Genomic DNA, 16,483 nt, shown 5'->3' with positions numbered 1-16,483 from the left:
ACACAGGCACCAAAGCAGAGCTTTGGTAGGCCTGACCACAGCGCAAACATGCAAAGGCTTCGGTAGAATAGTTCCAGAAGGGAGAAAATACTCTTAGAGCAGGAGCTGAATCCAGAAATAGCCTGTGAGAGGATCAATTCCTGCTGCATACTGATTTATTCAGACCTTTCGTGGTGGCAAAGCCCTCTATAACAAAATATCTGATTACAGGACTATGACCATAAATTCCACACGCCCTCGAGCAATGGCCAATGAATAACTGACTTGTTAAGGGAACGGCCCTGCACAATGAATAAATCTACCAACAGGGCTTTCGATACAAAAGACCCCACTGGGACAGATTTCCTTGTGAAGGTGTATCGACTTTCATTTGCAGGAACCAGCAGATATTTGTTGGGAGGAGATCTCCATTGTTACACTGCTGCTCAACAACATCCAGCATAAAGCCTGACTCCTACCCCAGGCTTGATAGATTGGAATATCCAAGTGGGCTGGGCTGGACTGTACAAAGGACTATTTTGCAGTGCTCCACAAGGTTCTCCTGGAAAAGGAGGTGTTTAATCCAGAGGGAATCCAAGGCAGGTGCAGGAGAATTGCCCGCTTCACTTGTAGAAGGACCTCAAGAAATTAAGGACTGAGAAAGGACAAGAAAAGATGGCTCTGGAGGAATGTTTAAGGGTGGATGTGCTCACAGTCAAGACGCAAGAAGAATACATCATTCCTGGTGCTCGACCCGTGCCCTTCACCTCAGGATCCCAGAGGAAATGTGGTTTGACCACATCCAGCTGGACACACAGCTGGCACAGAGCCCCACTGGGAAGGAGGAAGCCAGGCTGCCCCATTTCACAAATGAGAAATCCAACGTGCAGAAAGACCAATGTCTTAATTAAGTGTGACCTGACCCCTGCCCTGAGCCACGTGGTTTGGCAGGGGCTGAGATCAGCCCCGTGATGATGTCCTTGGCCCACAGGGAGGATTGCACTATAGCAGCTTTTAAAATCAGGCACAGGGTTTTGGTGTTGGGTAACCTAAACTTCAGCGGTCTGTGGAGCTGTTGGCTTAAAGGATCATCCCCAGAGAGACAGGAGCACAGATGGGACAGAGACAAAGCGCTTCAGCTCCAGCTCTATCCTAGCACAGCTATCATGATGACCCCTATCCCAAAAACATTTAGACAGAGAGCTGTGCTAATTCTCAATGAATATGGAATAGGGCACGTCTGCCAGGAATGGGATATTCCTAATAGCTGACAGAGGGGAGGAAGAAAAGAGCCATTTTGCAAACAGCAAGGACTTTGTTATAGGCCAGCTGAGCTCAAAAACTGAGGGAACATCTCCATCTAGCAAAGCCAGCCTGGAAACAGGCAGCTGAAAAGGTGAGTCTGCAGGTGGGAGTGCTGAAATCATGGCAGGAGGTATCACAAGACCTGCCACTGACCAAAGCTCGGTGCTCAGAGAAAGAGTTGGCAACAATAAATAGCGGTACATACACATGGCATGCACGAAATGGTGCCCCAAACACATGCAGGATTCCTCTGTCCTGCTCCCAGGCCACGTCAAGTCAGCAAACAGCAGCTCTACCTGGAGTAAATCACCAACCAAAAACTACGATGGTACTTGGAACACCTGAAGGAGGATTTTATCTATTTTATACATCTTGTTTCATACGCTCACTTCAGCCAACATACAGGACACCCATCTGTCCCAATTGTTACCCCTCCCCAAAAATATCTATATTTCCTTACTAGGTCTGTGTCCATTCTTCCTCCAGATGCCGTTTGCTTTCCCTGATCCTCCTTGTTTCAGGGATAAGGCATGACACCAAGCATGGCAGAGTTTGCCACTTCAACAGCTCGTTTGTCATCAGCTGGTCACTCCTTAATCAGTCTTTTACGGAGGGATATTTCAGAAGAAAATGCAGAGGGAGTAGGAGAAGGAAAGTAGGAAACCATCCCTGGTTTAATTTTGATAACATTGGCAGGGAGTGATTCGCTCCAACAAATTAAAATCAGCAAATCTCTCATTTTCTCTGACAGAGGTAACCAATTAAAATTTTCATAAAGGGGGCAGTGATGTGTGTCTGCCAGACAGAGTCACCAATCTAGCAGCCCTCTGATTTAAAATATTATCTCTCCTTTGCTTTTTTTTTTTTCTCTCTTCTTCCCTCAGAGCTTCCTGGAGCAACATGACAGATTATCTCAACATAATCAGACTAATACAAAACCCTCGCTCCAAGAGGCACCGCGAGGAAATTCTGAACTCGAGATGTGACGACAAATGGATGTTCTGAAGGGACTTAATTTACTGCTCGTTTTCCTTTCCTTTATTTATTTATTTTTTTATTGTTGTGCTTTGTAGCTTCAGCAGGCTGTAAACCACATTAGAAAGCCAAATATCACACGGAGTGCATGGAAGGGAAAGGGAATTACACTCCCCCCGTGGGCTGCTCGGCCAGATTGCTCTCCAAGAGAGAAGTTTGGCTTCCAGCTGATGGTTTCCTAAGTTCTAACAAAATGGCCCCAGTAGTAGCTCAGGGATGGGGTGGAAGAATTGCCTTTTAGACAGCAGGACCATTAAGGAAGGGTACAAGGCAGGTGGGACCTCCAACACTGGGATGCTGGAGGATGCTAAAGACCAGCATGACATCTGCGGTGGTCCTGGCTTGGAGAAGCGAGGGTTGCCACAGCTCCCTGCCATAGTGGTTTGGGACTTAGAGGGCTGGTCTCCTGTGGATTTGGGATCTGAGGGGGTCACACATGACTCATAGAATCACAGAATGCTTTGGGTCGGAAGGGACCTCAAAGATCATCCAGTTCCAATCTTCTGCCATGGGCAGGGACAGCTTCCACTATCCCAGGTTGCTCCAAGCCCTGTCCAACCTGGCCTTGGACACTTCCAGGGATGGGGCAGCGACAGCTTCTCCTGTCAACCTGTGCCAGGGCCTCAACTCCTTCACAAATAAGAATTTCTTCCTAGTATTTAATCCAAAGGAATGCAGTACATTTCAAGTCAAAAAGAGCCCCTGCCTCTCCAGCACAGGTGAGGCACTCAAATACTGTTTTGCCTGGCAGGGACATGGTTCAAAGCAACTGAGATACCAAGGAGACCCCTATCCCCACCTTGCAGAGGGAACTGTGCACCAGTCCTTTCCTTCCCGTGCTTCAGAGCCCCAAATCCCCACCCAAATTTATGGATGGAGGTCAACCCCCATCAGCATTTAATTCTTAGTCAAGTTCCCCCCAAACATGAGCATCACCCTCCTGCTCTCTTTTATCCCAGCAAACTCCAGGCAAGCAGGGACCCCGGGGAATTTGGGGAAGGGGTCATGAGAGGAACTCAGGTGCATCCTGTGAACGGTGAACACTGGGATGTGATGGCAACCCCTGGGCTTTGTCTGCAGCCACATTTGAGCCATTCCAATCCATGCTGCGACACCAAGCACGGCTCTCCTGCAAGCCTCCAGGCCAGGTGCCAGCTCCCTTCCCTTTGAAGGCTCTCCTGGGGATGTGAATTTTCTCCAAGGGGAGGAGGCGAGCTGGTTCCAGAGACAGCCTGTCATCCATCTTGAGGAAAATACTCCTCTCCTTTTGCACCTCTCCTAGAAAGGTGGTGACCAGCATTCCACAAGCCCGGGATCAGGCCCGGAGAAAAGCTTTGAGTCATTTGTTTACCAGCACAGGTTTTCCTGGAGCTAATTAATGAGCCAAACTGATACCCTGCAACAGGTATCGATGACAGAGGATTTCTGCTACACTTGAGCTACGGGAGGAGGTGAAGCTGGATCTGTGAGCACGCTGCTCCCCCTTCTCCCTCCCCCCAAGAAACTGGGAAAGAAAAGCCACCTGCAGCCACACAGGCACTGCGGGAAGCCCCTCTGTCATCTACCCCTCGAGGATGGGACACCATCCCTGCTGGACGATGCTATGGGTGGATTCCCAGGAGCAAAGTGCTCGGGAATCCCTTTCTCCCACTTGCAGGGAGCCAGGGATGGTGTGAAGACCTCCAGCAAGCCCTCGGAACTGGGGGCTGGCTCCGTGCCCCCCTCTCCCCCCCATTTTGGGCATGGGGGTAACAGAGCAGAACACAGCAGCACTTCCACTCCCGTGGAGAGCCCGTGGAAGCCCCTACTTTGGCAAGGATACTGAGACTGGGGAGAAGAGGGGAGGGGAGGAGATGAAACATGCGGCGGAGCATGGTAAAAAAAACATGGGGTGGGGGGAGCAAAAAGCCAACGGGAAGGTGACGCCGGACACTGGGAAATGAACCCCGGGGGTTTCGCGTTTCGGGTGCGGGGTGGGCGCCAGCGTTTATTGCGAGCCCCAGCTGTGCGGGTGGGGTTTTTTTGGCTGGGGGGGATAGCGGGGAGCAGCACTCCGCGGGCTGTGCCGAGCATCCGAGCGCTCCGGGGGTGGCGAGCGGCGATAGCCGGGCTGCGAGCGCCACCTCCCCGCCGCTCGCCGCAAGCCCCGGCCGCCCCCGGCAGCCCCCCCGCTACCTGGTTGAGTATGGGGGAGGCTGGGGGGGGACCCTGACTTTAGGTTGCGATGCCCGACACCTTTTGCCAGCCCCTCCCGCCGCGGGGTTGCAGCGGGGATGGTCCCGATGCTGTGAGAAGGATGGAGTGGGGACGTGTGCGTGGGTTCGCTAAGTTTGGGGTGGTTGTAAAAGGGGCTTGTGGGGTGCTGCGAGGGAGGGAAGGGCTGTGGGGGTGTCCCAGAGCACCTCTGCGTGCCTGCGGGGCACAGGGCGATGCAGGTCTCCCTGGGGTGGCAGAGAATGGGATGGGGGGTGCTCCCCAGCCGTGGTGGTTGCCTTTGGCTGCTGTTGGGGGTGTGATGGGGGTTCAGGATCTCCCCCCGACTCCCACACACGCACACGCAGTTCCCATCCCGGGTATGGGGTCTGGCACACCGTCCCTGCCTCGTTTTCCCTCATGTAAGGAGAAGGGGTTACAACCATTAACAGAAAACCCCTCCGCTTTGCAGCCGGTCCTTCCCTGAGCCTGTCCACCTTCACTGGTCAATTACGGGGGCTCCAAGCCCCTCTCCCAGGGCTCTGCAACACCATCCCAAGTGCTATAAGAAGGGCTAGGAGCCCTCTTCCTGCTTTGCCTGTGCCTTGTCCCCGACCAGTTCCTTCCTGGTCTTCCCTTTCGTCCTCCACAGCAGGAGCGATGCTGCACCCTGACCCCACTGTAACACCCGGAGCAGCGTATGGAGGTCCCCCGGGTCCCCTTACCTCAGCACCTCTGTGCCCCTCCGAGAGCCATCAGGCAGGATGTCCTTCCTGCTCAGCCCTCTCCCTGTCCCTTGTCCCCTGCCAGGCTCAGCCCCGCGCCCACCCTGTCCCCTGGCAGTGCGGCTTGGCTGAGCTGGTGCAATTCCTCAGCACTCTCCAAGGGTAAAAACCTCCCCGGCTCTGCCCTGCCACCTCCTTCCTCTTCCTCAGCGAGGTCTAGGGCACAGGAAGGATTGTGGGACCCAGGTTAATGAGTCATTAATTAATTAGGGACCCACTTAATATGCATGGAGAGTTGTTTGTTTCCTTTAGCAGCCCGGACTTTGGATGAGATCCCAGCCCTGCGAAGCCTCCAGCCTCGTCTCCCAGCTGATAATAGATAATACAGATATTTCAGCACCAGCCAAAGCAGAGTCATCATCATTAATACAGAGCCCTCCCCGCTACGCGGCGGAGGTCACCAGGCAACTCCTTGGAGTGTCGGGGGCTCGGCCCTCCCGGCTTTCCTCAGGCTCTGCCTGGCCAGGTGAGAGAAAACCTATAGGTAATCAACAGGTAACGGGGCTGGGGAGATGCACCCCGCACCCCGAGCGCCCCTGCCTTCCTCCCCGGGAGGCTTTCGAGGCGCCGCGATTTTCGCTTTGCCGCGCACGCAGGTTTGGGCATCTGTCAAAGTAGCTCTGCTCTTCCTCAGCCCCCTTCCTCCCCTCTTCCTCTTCCTCCTCCCTCAGCCATCAGCTGTCAGCTGGCCGTGGCTCTCGGCAGACCCAGCGCTGGAGCTGGGTTGTGGCTGAGCCTCAGAAAGCCCCAGCTCTGAAGGGACGGGGTGGTCAGGGATGGAAGGGGGGTGTCTTTTTGCCCTCCATCCCTTTGACCTTGCCTTGATGCTCCCCTCCCTCCCAACTCCTCTCCGTGCAGCTGATTCACAGGGGTCGTTTGCTTGGCCAGGGCAGGATCAGGGACATGAGTGTGAGTCACAGCCCAAGGTACCTGGCAGAGTTCTTCTGCAACCCGTTCTGTTCCCTTCCATTCGGGAACCGGTGCCTGCTCTCAGCCAAGACTGAAAAGTCCCTTTGAAACCCCTACCTGATGCCCCTCTATCCCTCTTTTCCCCTTTTCCTCCCAGCCTTGGCAGAGCCATGGCTGAAACACCTCTCTGTGAAAGTCTGAAGATGCATCAACAGCCACCCTCCATCAGCGAATGTCAGGCCGTGAAAGGCAAGGGGGCGGTGGGGGAAGAGGGAGAGACAAATTTTGCGATTCATTCCCACACAGGGTGATTCAGAACAAGATGCTTTGTAATTACGCATCCCTGATGGAGACTCCTTCTCTCTCCACCCGCCCCCCCCCCCCTTCCCAAGAAAGGCTAAGCCATGCCTGGGTGCCAGCATCCCCCAGGAGCACAGCTCCGGGAGCAGCGTGTCTGTGTTCTGCGCCGTACTCGGAGCTCTACAGAGGCTAAAGGTTAATTTTCTCCCCCAGTGTGAAGCAAAGTGCTGAGAAAAGGCATTTGGGGAGGCACACGAGGAGCTCATCGCCTCCCCAGCCGTAGCCTCCAGCCCTGGGTAGGTGCCACACAAGCAGTGAAGCCAGCAAGGACACCCCCCCCCTCACCCCCCCACTTCGAGAGCTCTCCAAGGAAAAGGGGGAAGGCAGGGAGCTGCGATGAGGGCAGATTCGTGCCCGGGGCAGGCAGCTTCCGAGACTTTGTTTGCCAACATTGCGGGATGAGGAGTCCCGGACCCCAGGGCTGCCCGCGAAGGCACCGCGGCTTCACAGCACTTTGCAGTTCAGCCCCGGCTGGCTCTGCAGCTCTCCTGTCGCGATTCCCCGGTCCTCTTCCCTCGCCTGGCTGCCTTCTCTCCCCCCAAACAACCCAGTCCCCAGCTCCTTTTCCCAGGACACGTCTGCATTCCCCCTTCCGCATCCTGCAGACATTCAGTATTTTCCACCAGTGCTTGATGTTTGCCCACAGGACCTGCATGCACGAAAGTTAAAACTTCCCATGTCAGGGAACAATTACGCTCTATCAGTCCAAACTGTGGAGTGGAAGGGACGAAAACATCCTCCGGGCGCTGTTTCCAGGGGCAAAAGCAGAGGAGTGGGCGCCCACCGCTGCCCCCATATCCCCGTCTCCTCTGGGGATGGAGAAGAACCCCCTGCGCTCCAGGCAAAGCGCAGCCGGAGAAGTCGCGTTCCCCCTTTCCCTCCCCTCCGTGGAAGAAGGAAGGGTGGCCGGGAGCCCCTTACCTTGCTGAGCTCCCCAGGTTTTATATCCTCCTTCTTCCCTTTGTCAAATTCCAAATGGAAACCAGCAACATATCCAGGGGTAACCAGCCCAACATTGGGCAGCGCGTGAAGTCCAAAAGGATGGCAGAGCTTCTCTCCCCCTCCGCTTCCTCCACTCTTGCCTCTACATATATATATACATACACATTTATATATATATATATATGTATGTATTAAATGGAAAAGGGAAAAAAAAAATCCTAAAAGAAATGGGGGTGGGGAGGGAGAGGAAGGGAGAACCTTTGGTGTCTCTGCAGACAGGCAGGTGGAAGAGAAAAGCTGAAAATAATTAAGCCGTTTTTTGAGGAATCCTTAGGAGAGGGGAAAAACGCAGTTAAAAGCCAGTAAATCATTAGATCCAAGCAGACAATCAAGTCTTCTCCTTTGGAAAAAAAAAATATACAGCAGGGTTCAGAGTAGCTTTCCCAGCAGCGAGGAGCGAGAAGGGTCTTCTTCAGAAAGATATGTTTGTTTAAAATCCACTCGTCTGCTTTTCCTTCTTTCTCTCTCTTCTCCCCCCACACTTTTTTTTTTCCTTTTTTTTTTTTTTTTTTTTTTAATTCTGCTTCTGAATCTCTCTCTCTGAAACTAGATCCAGTCTTTGTAGCCAGGGGCTGCATTAAGGATTACATCAGGCTTTTATAAGCTTTCCAGATCACACATTAGAGTGAGAGAGAGAGAGAGAGAGAGGGAGGGAGGGAGGGATAGGAGGGAGGGATGAAATGCACACACACATACACACGCACACGCACGGATCGGAGCTTTGTAAAACAGGCAGCTATAGGCAAGGACCCGAACTGACACGGTATCGCATCGGGCATGCTCCCCTGGCCTCCTGGAGGAGAGGATGGATGGATGGATGGATGGATGGATGGATGGATGGATGGATGGATGGATGGATGGATGGAACAGAGGAGCCAGCGGCAGCCGGAGCGCGCTGGCGGCTCAGCAGCGCAGCCTCCCCGGGACGGCTTAGCCCTAAGCGGGGAGCCAGGAGGAAGAGGGAGTCGGGATGGTGGTGGTGAGGATGGCGAGGCTTCTGCTTCCCCCCCACCCCCCGCTCCCCAAAAACCTGCGGAGGCTCAGCACGGAGAGGTGCCGCTCGCCCGCAGAGGGATGCGCAGAGACGCTGGTGCCGCTGCCTGGGTACCGGGAGGGAGAGGGGGATGCTGGGGCTCTCTCATCGCCCCCCCGGAGCCTCCCCCGGAGCTGACAGCCTGGGAAGGGGGACGGGACACTGGACAGGGCGGCGGGGACCAGCGGGGCAGTGGCTCCCCAGCCCCTCAGCTGCGGGGAGGGAGGGCGGGGATGGGGGGGACCTCCCCCAGCACCCCGGCTTGGCCGTGCCTTTGCACCAGGGCACACGGTTTGCCCAGGCAGAAGACGGCGACAGCCATTAACCCCTTCCTAATTATTGTAATTTTACCTCTTTCCTAGCATCCTCCTCAACTCCTTGCTCCATTAACCCAAAATGTGGGGGGGGAAGTGGGGTCTCACATCCAGGCAACACCCCAGGGTAGCAGGAGGCTGGCGGGGGAGGAGGGAAAGTTTGAGCAGGTGGAGGAGGAGGAGATGGGCTGGAGTGAAAGGTACGTGCTACATCCCGGCAGCTTTGGGGTAAAGGTGCTGCCTGCAGGTTTGCAGCCTGAGGAAGGTGCTCCAGTAATGAGAAGCCTGCCGAGCAGAGAAAAAGGAGGGGGAAAAGGGGGGAGGAGGGGGGCGGAAGGAGGGAAGGGGATGGAAGGGAGAGGGATAAGGCTGGAGGTGTGTGGAGAGCTGGGGGATTTCAGCATCCTGTCAGACTTCGGGACCTGCCCCTTGTTTTTAACCCTTCCTACTCCAAAAGGGGGAAACCCACCCTCTTTCCCTGACAAAATCACCTCCCTCCCTGCTCGGGGCTGCTGCTCCCCCAACAGGGAAGGGGCACAGACCTGCCCAAGGGGCAGAAGTAAAGATCCCATCTGCCACCACCCTCTGTCCCTCTGCCTCAGGGAGGGTGAGGTGCATCCCTTTTCTCCCCTCAGTGCATCTCCACCCCCTCCCCTTGGCCTTCTTCCCCTTTTCTCCCTCCCTTCCTTTCACTTCATCCAGCCCCTTAGCCCCTATTTCCACACCTTCAAACCTCCTGCATCCCTAAAAAACTCTTGGGGGAAGGAGAAAAAATAAGAAAATTCTTCATTTAGATGAGCTGAGCTGCAAGCCCTGGCTGTGGAGGAACGCAGCAAAGCAGCCTCTCATCCCCAGCCAGCACTGCAGCATCGCTGGCCAAAGGCATCTGTGACATCTCCAGTTAAGCAGGGACTGGAGCAAAGGGGCAGCTGGGGCCTGAAATGCAGGTTTTTAGCCGACAGGCGGCTATGCTGGATTAGCAGAGTGCATGCTCCGAATGGAAATCTCTCCCTTTCCCTCTCCAGCCTTTTGGGAGTTTGTTTTCCTTCAAGAAGGCTTCCCCGCTCCTCCGAGTTGCCCAGGGATTTCTTCTCTGTTTCTGCAGTTTCTCCCTCTCCAACACACAGAGGTGCCAGCAGGAGAGTGGGAAGCTTTGGAGGGAACCAGGGGGTGCTTGGCAAAAGGAGACCAATCCTAACCCTCACCCTAATCCTAACCCTAATCCTAAGCCTAACCCTACCCTAACCCTGCCCCTGTGACCTCCTGGAGAAGCTCTGCCTTGCTTTTGGGGTGATGGGGAAAGAGAAGGGCACTCTCTTCCCCTGTCCTGTGTTTGGGGAGGTCAGGCAGAGCAAGGGTAGCTGGCCTCTCTCCTGTGTTGTAGGGCAAAGAAACCCAAGCAGAAGGACAAAGCACCAGAGAGTGGCACTGATCAAACCAAACCCATTGCCAGCTGCTGCAATGGGGGCTGATGGAAAACTCATCTTTGTGGGAATGGGGAATTGGGATCCATAAAGCAGAGAATGACAGAATATCCTGAGTTGGAAAGGACCCAGAAGGATCATAAAGCCCAGCTTCTGGCCCTGCACAGGACAACCCTAAGAATCCCACGCTGGGCCACAGAGCATTGTCCAAAGATGCTGACAAATGTCACTGCAGACCATTTCTTTCCAGTCCTAAGTAGAGAGATTCGTGAATCCCTAGACTCCCTTTTAACAAGAGGGTAAACATGGCTCACACCTCAAAATCATAGAGAAGAGAGGCCTGATGTCCCCATTTCTCACTGTGTGCCCTCCAGGGAGAACTGAGGGTGAGCTGTGACAGCAAACAGGACGTGAAGATTTGGGGTCTGCAACTGGCTGAGGTAACCAAGTGCGATAACTCACCTGCTCTCTTCATTTGTGAAGTGATGAAGGCATAATAACTTTATCCTAAAATGGATCAGTGAAATTCCCTGCCACAGGATAGTTCTGAGGGCAAAGAAAGCCATTTGCAGAGCAAGGGATGCTCTCAAAATATCAGAACTCCCAGAAATCTGAGTTTGGGGAGATGTAGACCTTTCCTTCCATCCTGCCAACACAACCCAAATGTGAGATCTGTGGGGAGAATCTACACTGGTCTACCCTGGTAACATAACAGATTGAAAGACACCTTTGCATTAGTGGTTATCCCCTCTGCTTCCCATGTAGGGACCTTGCAGGGACCACGCTGCCCAGTTCTAGGTCAGCACCATTTATTTATGACACAGAAAGCCCCAAAACAGAGATCCTTGCCCTGTTTTGCTTGAAACTGTGCAGAAATAACCAAAAGGCCTCAGCTCAGCCCAAACTGGCAACTTTTGTCCCGACACAATATGGCCTGAGGACTCCTGAAGTTACTCAGGGCTGATATGGGCACCATCAGGACCTCCCAGTGTCATCCCCAGAGGAAAAGAAGCAGACAAGAACAGCAAGAACAGAGGTCACAAGGCCCAGCAGCTTCTGGGACACACCATCCCCACACCACCGTGGTGGTGCTTAACAACGCCAACCCATCCTTAACTCTTCCTGGGGAGGTGCTGGGTGGGTTTTGTGACAAACACTGACTTTGCCATCCCAAAACACAAGAGAGGAGTATCTTTCTCTTCTCTGCTCTGTTGCCTCTGTCCATGATCTGTTTTCTGCCTGGGTTTTGGAGATGGAAAGGCTTGAGCTGGATCCAGCTCTAGTTCTCTGCTTCCCCCTGTCAAAGGAAAACGGCAAACTCAAGAGAGATAAACAAACCTTTATACACACTTTGAATTTAGAATGTGTTTATTGCACAGAAAACGCCTCTTGTTGTCAGAGGCAAAACTAGTCCAGAGCAAAAAAAAACGGAACGGGAATATCCATGGTTAAATGCAGCACCCCTGGGAATATGCAGAGAGATTTTGGGAGAAGGATTAAGCTGCACACTTCAGGAGCCTAAGATGGTCTCAGACTACAAAGTACATGAGGGAGACATGAAAGAGAGAGAAAAACATTTTCTATCTGCCCAATTTTTCCACCTTCTTTCGAAGCTCGGAATACGGGCGGAAAAAGGCTGTTTGGGCTGGTAGCTGCTGAGAGCTGGCTTAGGTTTGTTAACTCTGTCCTCCCACCTCCCACACTGCAAAGGCAGGCTGGTGGTGCCACAGGAATAATAGATTTGCCCCCAAAATCTGCTGGAAACGTAATTGCAATGCAGAGAAACTGAGTTCAGTTTGTCAGAGGAGTCTCCTCCTGCCAGTGGTAGCCCCAGATATCGTAGGTGTAGATGAGGATGGCAAGGAAAACAAAAAAAAGGGAATGTCTGGGATTCCCAGGAGATCTGTTTGAAGAGGATAACTGCAAAGCAGGACAGCTTGTAAGCGATCGGTTTACTTCCCCTCCAGCAACAGATACCACTGTGTTTACATCTATAACGCTTTCCATTGTGCCTGGTTAAAAATCTCCTTGAACATTTCAAATTTCCATCCAGCCACAATCCTCCTGCTGAAGGGGGACACGGGATAACTCAGCTTTACCCAGGACTTGAAAGGGATTTTCCCATGCCTGCCTCTCACATGACTGCTGTGCTTTCCACCTCGCTTTTGTTGTTGTTGTCAATTTTTATATATTTTTAATGACTTTTCATTGCTGTGGTTTCTGCTGGCAGTGGCTGCTCAGGAGTTTTAATGCTCATGTATCACAGGTCAAACCCAGCAATCCCAGCCTCTCCTAAGGGCAAGGAGAAAAATCCTGTTCCTCCTCCAATGGGCTGGATTTATTAAGTGTAGGAATTGTCTGTGTTCAAGGAGTGTCTTTGCTCAAACTCCTCCATATTTGGACAGTGTGCTGAGAGAATTCTCCAAAAACAGGAATTTAGCATCAAGCCCATTTTATAGACTTATAAAGTGAGGCAAGGCAGAAGTTCCAGCTTTCCCAAGCATGGAAAATCCTAACTCCAGCTCTCTCCCCTGACCAGCCTGCTTTGCACACCAGGGACAGGGATGCCCAAACAAAAGGGTGTTAGTGAGGGGAACAAGCACCAGCACAGGTATGGTCATGGCCAGTGATGGTGGAGGGAGCTTGGATGAATGACTGCAGCTTTGGTGAGGAAGCCAAGCTATTCCCAGAGTCCCAAAGCTCTTGGATCATCAGAGGAGAGGATGGAACCCCCCTCTGAAAGCATTTTTGATTCTGGCTCTGGCAGCACGCAGGAGTGATGGAGCCCCAAGCCCAGATGTTCACAGCTCCTCTCTTTTTCCAGAGCCTTGAACTGATCCTGAAATTTCCTCTTTCTCCTCTCCCTGCCAAGGAAAGGAAGGGGTGGGAAGGAGACATTAATGAATTCCTCCTTCTTTCCCACTCCACAAGGACCACCTGTATCCACTGTGGCTTCAGCGTCCTCTTCCTCTTCCCCACAACTCCTCCCTGTGTCCATTCCCCTGACACAGAATCTTGTGGGGATCTCAGGAGCTTTACACATCAGTTTGGACCAGATATGGAGGAAGAGGGACGCTCCCTCCTGTGGAAAGCCCAAAAGCTAGTGAAGATCCAGGAACCAGAGGCTGAGAACCGAGTGAGGGCAAAAGCAAAGTGCACTTTGATGTTATTGCCAGGAGGACAAAACTGGAGCTTCCCAAATGGTCACAATAAAGAGAATTTCTCTAGCAACAAGTGCTCATCTCCTCCTTATCCTTGTTTAGAAACTTTCTTCAAGAGGGAAAGTGCTGAACACCTTCTAAATATAACAATGGCAATAATAATTACAGCTTGTTTTCAGAGTCACAGAATGGTTTCTGTGGAAGAGACCTTCAAGATAATCCAGTTCCACCCCCTGCCATGGACAGGGACACCTCCCACTTGACCAGGTTGCTCCAGGTCCCCCTGGTCCTCCTGGCTGGGCAGCCTGTAGCAGACCCCACTCTAATGTCACCTGTCCCTGCCCTCCCTTAATCCTGACCCATAAATTCTCCCTCAGCTCCTTTTCCACCCTCAGGCAAAGCTCTGTGTGTTCCATCTGCTCCTCAACACACAGGGACACAGCCCCTCCTCACCTCCTATGCCTATTCTTCCTGAAGAGAATTCCTATTCCTGTTCTTCCTGTATCCTTCCATTCCCTCCCCCCAGTCACAGGAGTCATCCCAATCCAGTCAAAGGAGCCATCCCACCACATCTCCACCATGCCAACAAGGTCACAGTCTTGCAGGAGAACACACATCCCTAATCCTCTGGTTTATTCCCTGTGCTCAGGTGTTAGGATAGAGGAATTTAAGCTGGATCCGTGATGAAGCCAATCTCCTGTGCAGAGTGCCTGGAATTCCTTCGTGCTGCTCTCCAGGTGCTTTCCTGCTGACCTGCAACCCCCCTCCAAGCTCTTGGCATCTATTGCTGACCCTGGCACCAAACCAGCAGGAGAGGGATGGATTGAGATTCCCCTTTCCCTGGGAATTTGTTTTCCCACACCAGCTGCTGGAAGCTGCGAGCCACTCGTTTAAAACCCTGGTTAGCACGAAAGGTTTCTTTGATGGTGGAAAAGCAGATTCCTTTGCAGGGCTCTCAATGTGCTTCCCAAGCAGAGCCATAGATGGCAGTACGTGGTATTTACAGAGTTGTTTCCACAAGTAAATCTTCTTATTTTAGCAGAAAGCGAGAGAATTTCATTTCCTTGTAGTTACAATGCACTCAGAATGAGAACTCCTAAATCAATGGAGAAAGCAAGAAAAGCCTCCTTGCCTGAGCACCGGCAGACAGAGCTTGAAATGCAAAATCCCTCTGTGCTCTACAGGATTGTCTATCCCCTTTCACAGGGATGATACCTGAGGAGTTGAACAAGAAAACCATTTTCCATACTGGAAAAAACGTTGAAGATCTCTCAAGCGACCATCACAAAAGCCCGAAATAAGCTCAAAATTCTGGGTTCACTTTCACAAACCAGCAGCTGAGTATGGGAATGTGAATTTAATTCAGGCCAGACAAAAGATGTTACTTTGATTTCAACTTAAATTTCCACTTTGTTATTGCTTTAATATCACGAGGTTAACTTCAAAAATTCAAAATAATTTTCGAGTAGCAACGTTTGGGATTTTTATTCACCTCCTTTTCTCCTTATATTAAAACACTTCTTTTCCACACACTGAAGTCTGATTTCAATGAATTGACACTTCTAGCCCAAAGTATCATATTGAGTGAATACGCAACTTACTGTTGCAAGTTTATTTGTATTTCTCATTACCCTTCCTGATTTCATTTGCATTAAAATAAATTAATTTCCCCAAGTCCAGACTGTTTGGCCCTTGAGGGTAACTGGTGACTGATCTCTCCCTGTCCTTTCCTCAACCAAGGAGCCTTTCATTATTTTTTCTTTCTCCCCTGTCCAGCCGAGGGGACTGACAGAGCAGTTTTGGAGGGCACCTGACATCCAGCCAGGGTCAACCCACCACAGTCACTTTCTTGTCCCCATGTTCCCAAAACCCAGCTGGTTTCTTTACATACAAGTATCCAAGTCAGCTTTTCACAGATGTCAGAAGAAATAAGCACAAAAAAAATCTCCTAAAGTTCACAAATTGGTGGTTTCTAACCTCATTTTTCAGACTTAAACATTTCAAATCACCTCTCAAATCTAATTCTTGTGAGGCCAAGTACTTCCAGGCTCCCCCAGAAACCAACGGAGTTGGAGAGTGCTCAGCACCTTTGAGGGTCTGTTTCTTTCCTGCTCACATGAGTGGAAATCTGTAGTTTCCAATCTCTGTATTTGACCTGAGCATCCTGAAATCAAAGGTTGATCCTGTAACTGTGTAAATCATTTGACATAAGCATATGTAAAACAAGTTTGATCCCTTAATGTATAGCCTGTTGAAATTGGAAACCCCTCAGTGGAAGGTGGGATTAATACTGAATAAGGAAATAAAAACCTATTAGGATTAAATAAACCATTCACCCAGTCTCAGCCTTGTAACATTTGTGTTTGTTTTATTTTCCCTCAGATGTAACTATAATCTATGCTGGGACACGTCTGTTTATGATAATGGAGGAGTCATTTATCAGGTAACTTATCTCTGCCTCCTGCCATAAATCACCGAGAGCAGCTGGGATGAGCCTGGCTCTGGAGCCAGGTGGTACCAGCACACGACTCATCCTTCCCTGCTGCACGTGTTCAGAAAGGCTCTGCAAAGGCTTCCAGCAAAGCTCAAAAGTTCTGCAGGTGCAGGGATGGTTTTAAAAGCCATGACCTGGATCCTGGGCTGCATCTAAAGCAGCACAACCAGGAGGGCAGGGAGGGGATTCTCCACTTCTACTCTGCTCTGGTGAGATCCCACCTTGAGTTCTGCATCCAGATCTGGGGTTCCCAGCACAGGAAGGAGATCAATGCATTGGGACAAGTCCAGAGGAGGCCACTAAACTGATCACAGGGCTGGGGTACCTCTGCTCTGGACACAGTCTGGGAGAGTTGGGGCTGCTCAGCCTGGAGAAGAGAAGGCTCCAGGGAGACCTAAGAGCCCCTTCCAGTTCCTAAAGGGGTTCCAAGAGAGTGGGAGAGGAACTTTGAACAAGGGGATGGAGTGACAGGACAAGGGGAGATGGTCC

At 51.8% G+C, this 16,483-nt stretch overlaps 1 protein-coding gene across 12 annotated transcripts in view; it reads right to left on the bottom strand.

The window, feature by feature from the left end:
* Window positions 1-8,617, bottom strand: part of ADGRB1 (adhesion G protein-coupled receptor B1) — a 283,514-nt gene extending 274,897 nt beyond the window's left edge. For 6 of the 12 annotated variants that reach the window (XM_032134548.1, XM_032134575.1, XM_032134584.1 and 3 more), the window contains exon 1: window positions 7,488-8,209. The gene's annotated coding sequence lies outside the window, so the exon portion shown is untranslated. Of the gene's footprint in view, window positions 1-7,487; window positions 8,210-8,598 lie in introns of those variants that run through there. The other 6 variants (XM_032134593.1, XM_032134586.1, XM_032091577.1 and 3 more) reach the window with 2 other exon arrangements.
* Between the last annotated feature and the right edge of the window lie 7,866 nt (window positions 8,618-16,483).

The sequence above is a fragment of the Corvus moneduloides genome, chromosome 1, assembly GCF_009650955.1.
Source record: "Corvus moneduloides isolate bCorMon1 chromosome 1, bCorMon1.pri, whole genome shotgun sequence".
NCBI lineage: Eukaryota > Metazoa > Chordata > Aves > Passeriformes > Corvidae > Corvus > Corvus moneduloides.
The sequence above is the reverse complement of the archived record's forward strand: the minus strand, read 5'-3'. Positions and strand labels throughout refer to the sequence as shown.